The sequence below is a fragment of the Rhinoderma darwinii genome, chromosome 4, assembly GCF_050947455.1.
Source record: "Rhinoderma darwinii isolate aRhiDar2 chromosome 4, aRhiDar2.hap1, whole genome shotgun sequence".
In the NCBI taxonomy this organism is placed as follows: Eukaryota; Metazoa; Chordata; class Amphibia; order Anura; family Rhinodermatidae; genus Rhinoderma; species Rhinoderma darwinii.
In genome coordinates this window covers 18372583-18385759 of record NC_134690.1, presented here as the reverse complement: position 1 = coordinate 18385759, position 13177 = coordinate 18372583, and the positions used below count along the sequence as shown (strand labels likewise).

Sequence of the window (13177 nt, the reverse complement as noted above, 5' to 3'; positions counted from 1 at the left end):
TGATGTCACAGTACAAGGATAATACACAGTGATGTCACAGTACAAGGATAATACACAGTGATGCCACCATTCAAGGATAATACGCAGTGATGTCACAGTACAAGGATAATACACAGTGATGTCACAGTACAAGGATAATACACAGTGATGCCACAGTACAAGGATAATACACAGTGATGTCACCGTACAAGGATAATACACAGTGATGTCACAGTACAAGGATAATACACAGTGATGTCACAGTACAAGGATAATACACAGTGATGCCACAGTACAAGGATAATACACAGTGATGCCACAGTACAAGGATAATACACAGTGATATCACAGTACAAGGATAATACACAGTGATATCACAGTACAAGGATAATACACAGTGATGTCACAGTACGAGGATAATACACAGTGATGTCACAGTACGAGGATAAAACACAGTGATGTCACAGTACGAGGATAATACACAGTGATGTCACAGTACGAGGATAATACACAGTGATGTCACAGTACGAGGATAATACACAGTGATGTCACAGTACGAGGATAATACACAGTGATGTCACAGTACGAGGATAATACACAGTGGTGTCACAGTACGAGGATAATACACAGTGATGCCACAGTACAAGGATAATACACAGTGATGTCACAGTACAAGGATAATACACAGTGATGTCACAGTACAAGGATAATAACCAGTGATGTCACAGTACGAGGACAATACACAGTGATGTCACAGTACGAGGATAATACACAGTGATGCCACAGTACAAGGATAATACACAGTGATGTCACAGTACGAGGATAATACACAGTGATGCCACAGTACAAGGATAATACACAGTGATGTCACAGTACAAGGATAATACACAATGATGTCACCGTACAAGGATAATACACAGTGATGTCACAGTACGAGTATAATACACAGTGATGTCACAGTACAAGGATAATACACAGTGATGTCACAGTACAAGGATAATACACAGTGATGTCACAGTACGAGGATAATACACAGTGGTGTCACAGTACGAGGATAATACTCAGTGATGTCACAGTACGAGGATAATACATAGTGATGTCACAGTACGAGGATAATACACAGTGATGTCACAGTACAAGGATAATACACAGTGATGCCACAGTACAAGGATAATACACAGTGATGTCACAGTACAAGGATAATACGCAGTGATGTCACAGTACGAGGATAATACACAGTGATGTCACAGTACGAGGATAATACACAGTGATGTCACAGTACGAGGATAATACACAGTGATGTCACAGTACGAGGATAATACACAGTGATGTCACAGTACGAGGATAATACACAGTGATGTCACAGTACAAGGATAATACACAGTGATGCCACAGTACAAGGATAATACACAGTGATGTCACAGTACGAGGATAATACACAGTGATGCCACAGTACGAGGATAATACACAGTGATGTCACAGTACGAGGATAATACACAGTGATGTCACAGTACGAGGATAATACACAGTGATGTCACAGTACAAGGATAATACACAGTGATGTCACAGTACAAGGATAATACACAGTGATGTCACAGTACAAGGATAATACACAGTGATGCCACAGTACAAGGATAATACACAGTGATGTCACAGTACAAGGATAATACACAGTGATGTCACAGTACAAGTATAATACACAGTGATGTCACAGTACAAGGATAATACACAGTGATGCCACAGTACAAGGATAATACACAGTGATGTCACAGTACAAGGATAATACACAGTGATGCCACAGTACAAGGATAATACACAGTGATGTCACAGTACAAGGATAATACACAGTGATGTCACAGTACAAGGATAATACACAGTGATGCCAAAGTACAAGGATAATACACAGTGATGTCACAGTACAAGGATAATACACAGTGATGTCACAGTACGAGGATAATACACAGTGGTGTCACAGTACAAGGATAATACACAGTGATGTCACAGTACAAGGATAATACACAGTGATGTCACAGTACAAGGATAATACACAGTGATGTCACCGTACAAGGATAATACACAGTGATGCCACAGTACAAGGATAATACACAGTGATGCCACCGTACAAGGATAATACACAGTGATGTCACAGTACAAGGATAATACACAGTGATGCCACAGTACGAGGATAATACACAGTGATGTCACAGTACAAGGATAATACACAGTGATGTCACCGTACGAGGATAATACACAGTGATGTCACAGTACAAGGATAATACACAGTGATGTCACAGTACGAGGATAATACACAGTGATGCCACCGTACAAGGATAATACACAGTGATGCCACAGTACAAGGATAATACACAGTGATGTCACAGTACAAGGATAATACACAGTGATGCCACAGTACAAGGATAATACACAGTGATGTCACAGTACAAGGATAATACACAGTGATGCCACAGTACGAGGATAATACACAGTGATGTCACAGTACAAGGATAATACACAGTGATGTCACCGTACGAGGATAATACACAGTGATGTCACAGTACAAGGATAATACACAGTGATGTCACAGTACGAGGATAATACACAGTGATGCCACCGTACAAGGATAATACACAGTGATGCCACAGTACAAGGATAATACACAGTGATGTCACAGTACAAGGATAATACACAGTGATGTCACAGTACAAGGATAATACACAGTGATGCCACAGTACGAGGATAATACACAGTGATGTCACAGTACAAGGATAATACACAGTGATGTCACCGTACGAGGATAATACACAGTGATGTCACAGTACAAGGATAATACACAGTGATGTCACAGTAAAGAAAACTAGTATCAGTCCTGCCTTATGTGGCATAGAGCCCTTTGGAAGTTCGAACACTGGAAGTTATTTTCATCTTATGTTCAGGGTCCTGATAATCCAGCAGCTTTTGGATATCTGTTAAAGGCGATGTCCAGTTTAGAAACCCCATATTCCTATACCCTATAATTTTTAAGTAATAGGGGGGGGGGGGGGGGTCTTCTGTCCAGGACTCTCATGAATTGGTCAAAGTGGAGAGCAGTTATAAAGAGTTTCTCTCTCTCTCTCTCTGGAGGACCTGCCCTGTCCTGTATTAGGCCTCATTTACACGAGTGTGTGCGTTTTGCGTGCGCAAAAGGCACTTGACAGCTCCGTGTGTCATCCGTGTATGATGCGCGGCTGCGTGATTTTCGTGCAGCCGCCATCATAGAGATGAGGCTAGTCGACGTCAGTCACTGTCCATGGTGCTGAAAGAGTTAACTGATCGGCAGCAACTCTTTCAGCACCCTCGACAGTGCATTCCGATCACCATATCGAGTAACCTGTTTAAAAAAAAAGAGGTTCGTACTTACCGAGAACTTCTCGGCCGTTGCCTTGGTGACGCGTCCTTGGTGACACGTCCTTGGTGACGCGCCTCTCTTGACATCTGGCCCCACCTCCCTGGATGACACGGCAGTCCATGTGACCGCTGCAGCCTGTGCTTGGCTTGTGATTGGCTGCAGCTGTCACTTGGACTGAATTGTCATCCCGGGAGGTCAGACTGGAGGAAGAAGCCGGGAGTTATCGGTAAGTCAGAACTTTTTTTTTTTTTTACACGTTCACGTATATTGGAATCGGAAGTCACTGTCCAGGGTGCTGAACCAGTTTAACTCTTTCAGCACCCTGCACAGTGACTGTCTCCTGCCGGGTTCGGTCAAAACGAGTTCGGCCGAACCCGGTAAAGTTCGGTTTGCTCATGTCTAAGACACTCCGTTCAGATGTTTGTAAACAGAAAAGCACGTGGTGCTTTTCTGTTTACATTCAGTTTGACAGCTCTTGCGCGAATCACACAGTTCGCACGGAAGTGCTTCCGTGCGGCATGCGTGGTTTTCACGCACCCATTGACTTCAATGGGTGCGTGATGCGCGAAAAACGCACGATTATAGAACATGTCGTGAGTTTTACGCAACGCACTCGTGCTGCGCAAAATTCACGCATCGTCTGCACTGCCCCATAGAGTAATATAGGTGCGTACGACACGCGTGAAAAGCACGCGCGTATATTACGCTCGTGTAAATGAGGCCTTACACAGACAACACATTGATATGAATGGACACTGTGTAATACTTAATTTCTCCTGTGGTGGCGCTGCAGGGAAACTGAACACTTCCAGGTTTCCCAATAGATTACAGCTGATCGCTGGGGGTCCCAGCAGGGGGACACATTGTGATCAGGGGATCTTTTTAACAAGTAGAGGGGTGAATGTTTATAGGGAGAACAGGGGGGAAATCTGTGGGTCGAAAGAGAATTTGGTAGAAGCTATCTTGCGTGTATGGCCAGCATTATTCTTTGGAGCCTTGAGGCCAGCCGAAAGGGGTCACATTTGATTATATATTTGATATTTAAATGGATCCAGCCCCCCCAAAGGGCAACCCTTACCATATGTATGAAAAGTAAAGAAAAAAAAAATCCATTCTGCCTTCTGTTTTTAGGAAAGCTGGTTGACAACCAATTGGGCTGCCAAGTCCTATAGAGGTTGTCGCCCAACTTTCCCAGGCTTCAGACAGTAAAATCTGCTTACTTATGCAGCAGCAGGGGATTCATCCCTGACCAGCCTGAAACGGCTGATAACAGGGAACAATAGAGTGCAGTAAACTACACAGCAGCCAATAGATTTTAGTCTCGATGTTCCTTTAAGAAAATGTTTTTGCGGCCCCGCCAGACAGGTGCACATTGACTCATAAGTGAGTAACAATGCCTCTGGTAAACGAGTTTCACTCCGCGTAATTGCGAACTGCCGGGAAGAATATTTCATTATGTCCCTTACTGCACTCGTTTCCATGGAAACCCCCAAAATTTTCTTATTCATGAACATTACACGGCCTAAGGGGACTGGCGAGGTGAAACATGCTACACCGCGTACTCCACACCGACTATGGACTATTGATCAGGGCAGGGACCTGTCACGTCAGAGAGAAGGACAATAATGCAAGAACTTCACTCCCGCAAATATCCCGGCGTCCATCTCCCCGGGTAACTCGATCCCTCCTATTGATTTTTGGAGATTATTTAATAGCTGAGAAGTTGATCATAATTTGATCTCCGACATTCGCCTTCGTCTCTGGGTAAACAGGAGGGAAGATAAAAAGAAAGATTTTTTTTTTCCTACAAAAATTTTTTCTACAGATTCCCATAATACGGCACCCAAAGGACTAAACGGGGTGTCAGATTATAAGATCGTCCAGATTATCAATAATAAAAAAATATATTTTATTAATGGTGTCAGGTGTCGACCATCCATTGGGGGTTTTATTCTCCGTCCCGATGTGGAGAGATCTTCATCTGATGTCTCTTTCTTACTCCAGATTAGAATGTATCGTTTCTGGACTATAGGGTGCCGAACTACTACATAATCCATACCATCACTGCCTAGCCTCAAAATGCTACCATATAACCTTATGATAGGTCTGTAATACCCTAAAGTGCCCTATATAGACTCATAGAGCCTTTGTAGGGTATTGTGGTTTTTACATATTCGTCTACAAACCCCCATATATCTTTATAAGGCTACTATACAACCCTTCAAGTCAATGTTTAGACTCCTAATGGCCCGTACAACCTCATGCCATATCTATATAGTCTTCCAGTGCCATATGTGGACTCGTGGACTATAGGGTATGAGTTTTTGCATTTAAGCCTACAGACCCCCTGTAGGGTCATATGTGGATTCCTAAACCCTTCATAGAGCATTATAGTTTTTAGCGTTCTTCATCTGCCCATTCAAAATCTGTCCATGTAAACCCACCTTTAGTCTACAATACCCTATAGATCTTTCATGGGCAGATATATAATAATTTATATCATAGTATAGAGTCATAATGCCTCCATTTAACCTCATAATATCCCTATATAGATTTCCAATTATCTAAAGTACTTTATATGGACTCAAGAACCTTCCTAGATCTCTATAGGGCTACTATATAATCCTTGACATCATTGTTTAGTTCATAATAACCTCATGATATCTCTATATAGTCAGTGACCTATAGCGCCATAGGTGGACTCATAGATCCTTTATTGGTCATTACGGGCTTCGTTACACAGGATCTATTTCTTATGGGTTGATTCCCAAATGTAGACCCTTTCCAGATAAGCATGAAAATAGTTGAACACTCAACAAATCGGGGGTGGGGGGGGACCATTACATCTTTGACTATCTTATCCCTAAAGCCCCTATTACACCGGCCGAATTTGGCTGGTGCAGCGAGCGCCGATCAACGAGACAGCTCGTTGATCGGCGCTCGTCTGCTCCTGTCACACGGAGCTATGGATGGGGACGAGCAGTCGGTTTTCGGATCGCTCGTCCCCATACATCATTATCATGTCGTCGGCGTGTCTCAGGGTGATGTGTTGCCGACAATGATAATATTTAACTTTTTTAAAATGATACGACCAGCAGATGATCGAGCGTTTGCTCATTCATCTGCTGATCGCTGCCTGTTTACACTGGGCAATTATCGGCAACGAGCATTTTATGAGCGATCGTTTGCACGATAATTGCCCAGTGTAAAACCCCCTCTAGGATGGTGGTACGCGATCCGACATGGGCCGTGTAAATGAGCGCCGATCAAGGAGACATCTCGATGATCGCCACTCATTTGCTCCTTTCTCAAGGCGCTAGCATGGGGACGAGCGCTCGTTACTCCGATCGCTCGTCCCCAGACAGTTCTATCGTGTCGGCAGCGTATCCCCCTGTTGATAATAGTTTCAGTATTGAAAATGATATGATCAGTCGATGAACGAGCATTTGCCCGATAATTGACCAGTGTAAAAGGGCCTTTACTTTCTGCTGTCCGCCCAATTTGGATCTGTCTCCATACACTGAGGCGGTAAAGCTCTCCATTCGTCTTCCCACCATATTTCTGTCTAGAACATGATCCCGCACTATCTTACTGTAGGTCAGGTGAGTGGGCAGGTTTGTTTTTCAATATTTTTGGGTGTGTATCGTAAAAATGACAATAGCAATTTCCTTGTCGTGCTTATGAATCATTTGACAGTAGCCGCATTTAACATTGTTACCTGGGCTATAATATAGGATGAATGGTTGTTGTACCTTAATGGGCCGTTTGTATCTATGTCATGTTTGAAAGGAATCCTGATACTCCCACGTCTCTTCCCCCCATTGTGCGCAGATGATTCCCACAAGCTGTGAAGCGTCTAGACGAGACAGGACGACTTTTACTGACTATGGGCTTGATAAAAGACTTAGATTTCCATTTTGTACTGAAATAAAAAGAGAGTCTGGGGTCTTCACTCCAGGTATCTTCTAAGAACATCTGTAACCTGATCGCAGAGGCAGAGCTTTTAGCTTGGGACAAAGAAAACCTTGCAAGGTGCTCTCATGAGTTCTGATGTCTATCGCCTTAACCCTTCAGACTCAGGGCTGTAACTTCCAGAGTACCAGTTGACGAATAACCCAATTCTACTGGAGTCTCAGAGATAAGGGGCAGTTAGTGATATGTTTCCACCACTAGGAAAGTTGAGGAATCTGGATAATGGAAGAGAAGGAGGGAAGGAAGTAAATAAGTGAATTCAGAGGCCAAGTGGAAGACGAAAAAAAGAAAGTAATAATCATAATCTTTTAATTTCTCGAACTCATTGCTGGTGATGGTGGTTTAGTAGAGTACCGGTGCCCATACACATTAGATGAAAGTTGGCAGAACCCAATGATTTTGGCAAGACTGGCCTACTGTCTACCATACGCATTAGATGAAAGTTGGCAGAACCCAAAAAAAAACCAGTGAGACGCGCTGCCGACATGATGATAATGTATGGGGACGAGCGATCGGAGAAACGACCGCTCGTCCCTATCCATAGCTTCGTGTGACAGGAGCATACGAGCGCCGATCAACGACCTGTCAAAATTGGCCGGTGTATTAGGGCCTTTACTCAGTCATGTTGGGTGCTCTTCCTATGATCTAATCAATACTTTGCAGGACATACATAGCATGGAGGCCGTCCAATCTGTCTTCTTGAAGGGAGGTCCCCATAGTCCTGGTTGGTCTTATCCCCTATGCTACTGGGTGGTGGGAACCTATGGAAGACTGCCCTGGCCAATGGAACTGCATTGTTAGCAAAGAACGGGGAAGCGGCCCAAGGGTCATGGAAAGAGCGGGGAGGGTAAAGCAAACAGTTGTCCTTTCTGTCCTGGGTGGCCAAACCCGACACCTTAATTGGGAGCCCATTTTGATTTTAGCTATGGGGCCCCCGATGTCCTATGGACGCCATTGATAGTGTTATTATCTGTACTGCTAGTTGTAGAGGGGCCCGATAATAATCATAAGATCTGCCAAGGGAAAATCCAACTCCACAAGGATCCCCTGCTGCCAGTCAGGATCCCCTGCTGCCAGTCACATAGCAGGGGACTGTTTTAGGACAGTCTGTAGTCTGTATCCCAGCTATAGAGGCTTAGATTGGATTCTAGGGGAAATTTCCGTAATAATGTTATGTTAGGGAGTTTCCAGTTGTATGTAAAAAAAAGTTTCATCGTTCTACAACTTTCTAATCTACATTGTGGCTCAATTCCTCACTATTTTCAAGATCTCTGCTTACTGTCATTGGATGAGGCTGAAACCCCAACAGAGCTTTTACTTTTCACAGTTGAGGGTTTGCTAAAATTGTATCCATTCTAGACAAATCTATCTCCTGTCTTGATTGTTTGCTACAATGTATCAGTGCAGATAAAATTTATCAGCCTGGAGTCCAGACTATTTAGCTAACAAAGAATTGTTTAGACTGAATACAATAGTAGCAAACCCTCAGCTGTGAGAAGTATTCGGGTTTTTTTACAGGTTTTCTGCCTCTGGATACACTTACAGCAAGCAGAATTATTGAAAACGGTGAAGAAATGAAACGAAAACTATATTAGAACACTGCTTTATGTGCATCAAACTGGAAACCTCCTTTAAGCAATTCCCTAATATACACTATTAAACATGGTGGTGTGGGGGCCCAGCTTAGTTTGACCTCCTTCTCCTTTCCCAAGAATGGTGTGTACATGCAGAAATCATTAAAATAAGGGGACATTTTAAGTTTTTCTTCGGTTCCCTTTTCCACTATCACTAAGATCCTGACAACAGGGGCGGGGCTGCGACAACCTCTCATTTATTATCATGGCACAAAAAAAGCACAATGTGGATTTTCCCCATTCCTTCATTTAGACATGAACCTTAAAGCCTATGTACACCGTTGACATCGTTTTTTTTGGGGGGGAGGTTAATAAAATTGTGCATGGCTTTGTTTTTAAATAAAACAGTGTATCAGTGTGTTTGGTGCAACTTCCTAAATAAATTTTATTAAGAATGATTTTTACTTTTTGAGATACAGCTGCTTTGTATCCTGTATACAGAGCAGCTGTATCGTTTGCTCAGACCTGAATCCGTCAGCTCAGCGGGACTGACGGGTTGAGTGACAGCGGGTCAAAGACACGCAGGATCCACCTGTAATCGATCACATCTAAGTTATGAACAAAGATGTGATCAATAACAGCTCGATGACACGCAGGACCCGCTGTCACTGAACCCGTCACTGAACCCTGTCTATTCATACTCCCGACACTTCGGTAAAGTTACTGTGGGACTTAATCACAGCGTGATCTCGCGAGATCACGCTCTACTGTGAGTACAGATGGACATGGATGACAGCACAGCGTGATCTCGCGAGATCATGCTGTGCTGTGTGAGTAAGTCCCATAGAAACTTTACCAAGGTGACGGGAGTGTGAATAGACATCGCATCCGTGTGTATGGTGGCAGCACTGTTTTTGGCACCATTCTGTATGCCATTTATAGTTAGGCACTGTATGGTGTGGTCATTTGTACACCCCCAACTATCACACAGAAATGTCTAAAGTAGAAAACCTTTAAATGGAGTTTCTTGTGTTAAGAGTATTTAGGTTAAATCATTGTATATTTTTAAAAAAAATGTGCTACAACTTTCTAATATACTCCTGTGTTTCAATTCCTCTGCTTGCTGTCAGTAAACAGGAACATTCTTGTTTACACCCAGAGGCGAAAAACTTCTCACAGCTGAGAGTTTGCTACTATTGTATCCCGTGTAGAAAAAAACTGTGTGAGGTGAACAGCACAAATCTCTCTCCTGTCCTGATAGTTTGCTACAATGTATCAGTGCAGGTAAAATGTATCAGCCTGTTGACTTACAGAGACTTGTCTAGACTGAATACAATTGTAGCAAACGGTCACGACGGGTTATTAGCCTCTGGAAGTAAAGAAGAATGCTATCATTTACTGACAGCAAGCAGAGGTTTTGAAAATGGTGACGAACTGAAACAACATATATGAGAAATCTGTAGAACTTCCATTATACAATGATTAAGCGTTATTTATATAAAAACGTTAACAATCTCCCTCTGTTGACGACCCGCTCCTCTCATCACATGTAACAACCATCAACCAAGAATAAACAATGTAGCACAGGGCAAGAGTTCAAGTACATTTTTGTAACAATGTCAACTATTTTTATGAGACAAATATTCTAATTGTAGCAATCAGATGTTCTGTGCCTGAGTGAACCCACAAACTGGGAGATTCCATGCAAGGAATGGAGTAAATGAAAAAGTCCTTAAAGACTATGTAAAGTTTTGGAAAAAAAAATTTCCCCCATAAAACAATGTATCATTGTGTTTAATGCAACTTTTTAATTGTTTTTTCTTTAAAATGTTGTTTACTTTTTGAGATGCAGCTTCTATTAATCCTGGATACATACATACATACATACATACATGCATACATACATACATACATGGATAGAAACATACATACATACATACATACATACATACATACATAGATACATGGATACATACATGTATCTATGTATGTATGTATCCAGGATTAATAGAAGCTTCATCTCAAAAAGTAAAATAAAATGTTAATAAAAAAACAATTAAAAAGTTGCATTAAAGCCAATGATAGGTGTACACAGCCTATAAACTGTGTTAATTATTAAACAAAAGCAGAGGTAGGGCGGATTTACACGAACGCGATATACGTCCGTGCCACCCGCGTGTTTTTCACGCGTATCGCACGGACCTATGCAAGTCTATGGGGCAGTGCAGACGGTCCGTGATTTTTGCGCAGAGTGAGTCCACTTCGTAAAACTCACGACAGGTCCTATTTTTCTGCGTTGTTCGTGCATCACGCACCCATTGAAGTCAATGGGTGCGTGAAAATCACGCAGCCGCACATCCTATGTGATGACACACGTAGCTGTTAAGTGCCTTTTGCGCACGCCAAACGCAGCGTTTTTTTGCATGCGCAAAAACGCACACGCTCGTGTAAATCCGCCCGTAGACTGAGCCATCAACCAACTGGGCAGTGGCAGAAGGACCCCTGTTCTGCTCCATTCAGATGATGGGCCCCAGCAGTGGAGTTCTGCCTAGAACCAAGGGCATACATATATTATAGAGGCCGCCCATGTGGCTGCTATGGAGCCCCTGGAGAGAGGAGGCACATTTTGGTGGGTGGTGAGAACCTGCACAGGGGTATCAATAAGTGCTACATTGTTAGCAAACAAGGAATAGATAAATGAACTTGAGTAATTAAAGAACGTTGTTAGAAGTGTGTTGGTGTCAAGCAGCTCCTGAAAGGGACCTCATTTTTATCTTTGCTATGGGGTTCTCTGCGCTTTATGTTGTACATCACTGTATGAAGAGGTCAGATAACTTTTTATGACATTGATAGTAGCTCTTGATGCTCAACCACCCAATCAACTGAGCTACTTATAATAAGTGATGTCACCAGGCTCTGTGTGATGTCATCACTTATGCCTTCGGGAGTACAGGCTGGTCTCAGTCTTTCCCATAAATCGTCTCTATCTCAAGTTAGGACTGAAGGATTAGTATATTGCACCATGGCTATAGTTGTCTTTCCTAGAAGCCTTGTATGCTTATACTATGTAAACGCCACTGAGTAAACAGCAATGTACTTTACCTGCCAAGGACTTCAGATATATAGAAATCTTACCTGTGTGTAAAACATTAGCATAAAAGGACTCCGACCTTTTCACAGAAACATAAGTTTCCGTTTCGGCTACGTAATATTAAAAGCATAAATATCATCTACTGGGAATGGAGTCCGAAGGATTGGAGAATGGAGGTAATGGATTTATTATACATTTTTAGAAGAATATTATTATACTTACTGCTGTATTATTATTATTTAAAGGGATTTTCCATGTAAGATATGTATGGAATATCCACACAAATGGTGATCCCCATCTATAGGGAGAGACCTGTGTGCGGACAGGCGTGGCAGCCGGCTTACTCACCTGTTTCCATATATACTATTATAGCCTTAATTGGATATACACTTCTCCATTCAGTCTGTGTCTACATACACTGCCACCAGTCGTATCGCCTGGTATAGCGGGGGGGTCTGGGAATCCCCAATCTTCGGATAAATCGGCGTTCCGGTGGTGAAACCCCCCACCTATCAGAAATATATGGCATATTCTGTGGACATGAGTAAATGTGTAAGACAATACTTCTCTAACAAATTGTGTCACTTTACAGTGACACATTTTAAGGCCGTGTCATATGCTCTGGTGTTGCATGTTGAGGTAATAGGGTCCCTTGACCATCGGAACACCCATCTATGAGCTATAGCCAAGAACTACGTCCCGCATGGTTCTCTTGTAGACCACAAGCTATCAGGCACCTCTAAATTTTACCATTTCTACTTTTGTTCTATCAACAAAATACACTTTTTCTGGATCAACGCAGCAAGAACTTGAAGTTTACTTGATTATATTTACCTTTTGTAAACCTGTTGTGTGACTTAAGGCCCCATTACACCGGCCGATTTTGGCCGGTACAGCGATCGCTGATCAACGAGACATTTTTTATAACGATACGACCAGCAGATGATTGAGCGTTTGCTCGTTCATCTGCTGATCATTCCCCTCTTTAGGCGGGGCAATTATCGGCAACAATGCCCAATAACCGCCCAGTATAAAACCCCCTTTAGACTTCTTTAGCAATCTTGGCCTAAAAGACTACCTACCAGTGGATGTGCTCTGCCTGGTGTGACAGCTGAGCTGTGATGTGTGCTCTTACCCATTAGCTACCTCCTTCCCCCTGCAACTCCCTCCTCCCCT

At 42.7% G+C, this 13177-nt stretch overlaps 1 protein-coding gene across 2 annotated transcripts in view; it reads left to right on the top strand.

The window, feature by feature from the left end:
* Positions 1-13177, top strand: part of FAM167A (family with sequence similarity 167 member A) — a 64352-nt gene that overhangs the window by 25242 nt on the left and 25933 nt on the right. The window lies entirely within an intron of this gene.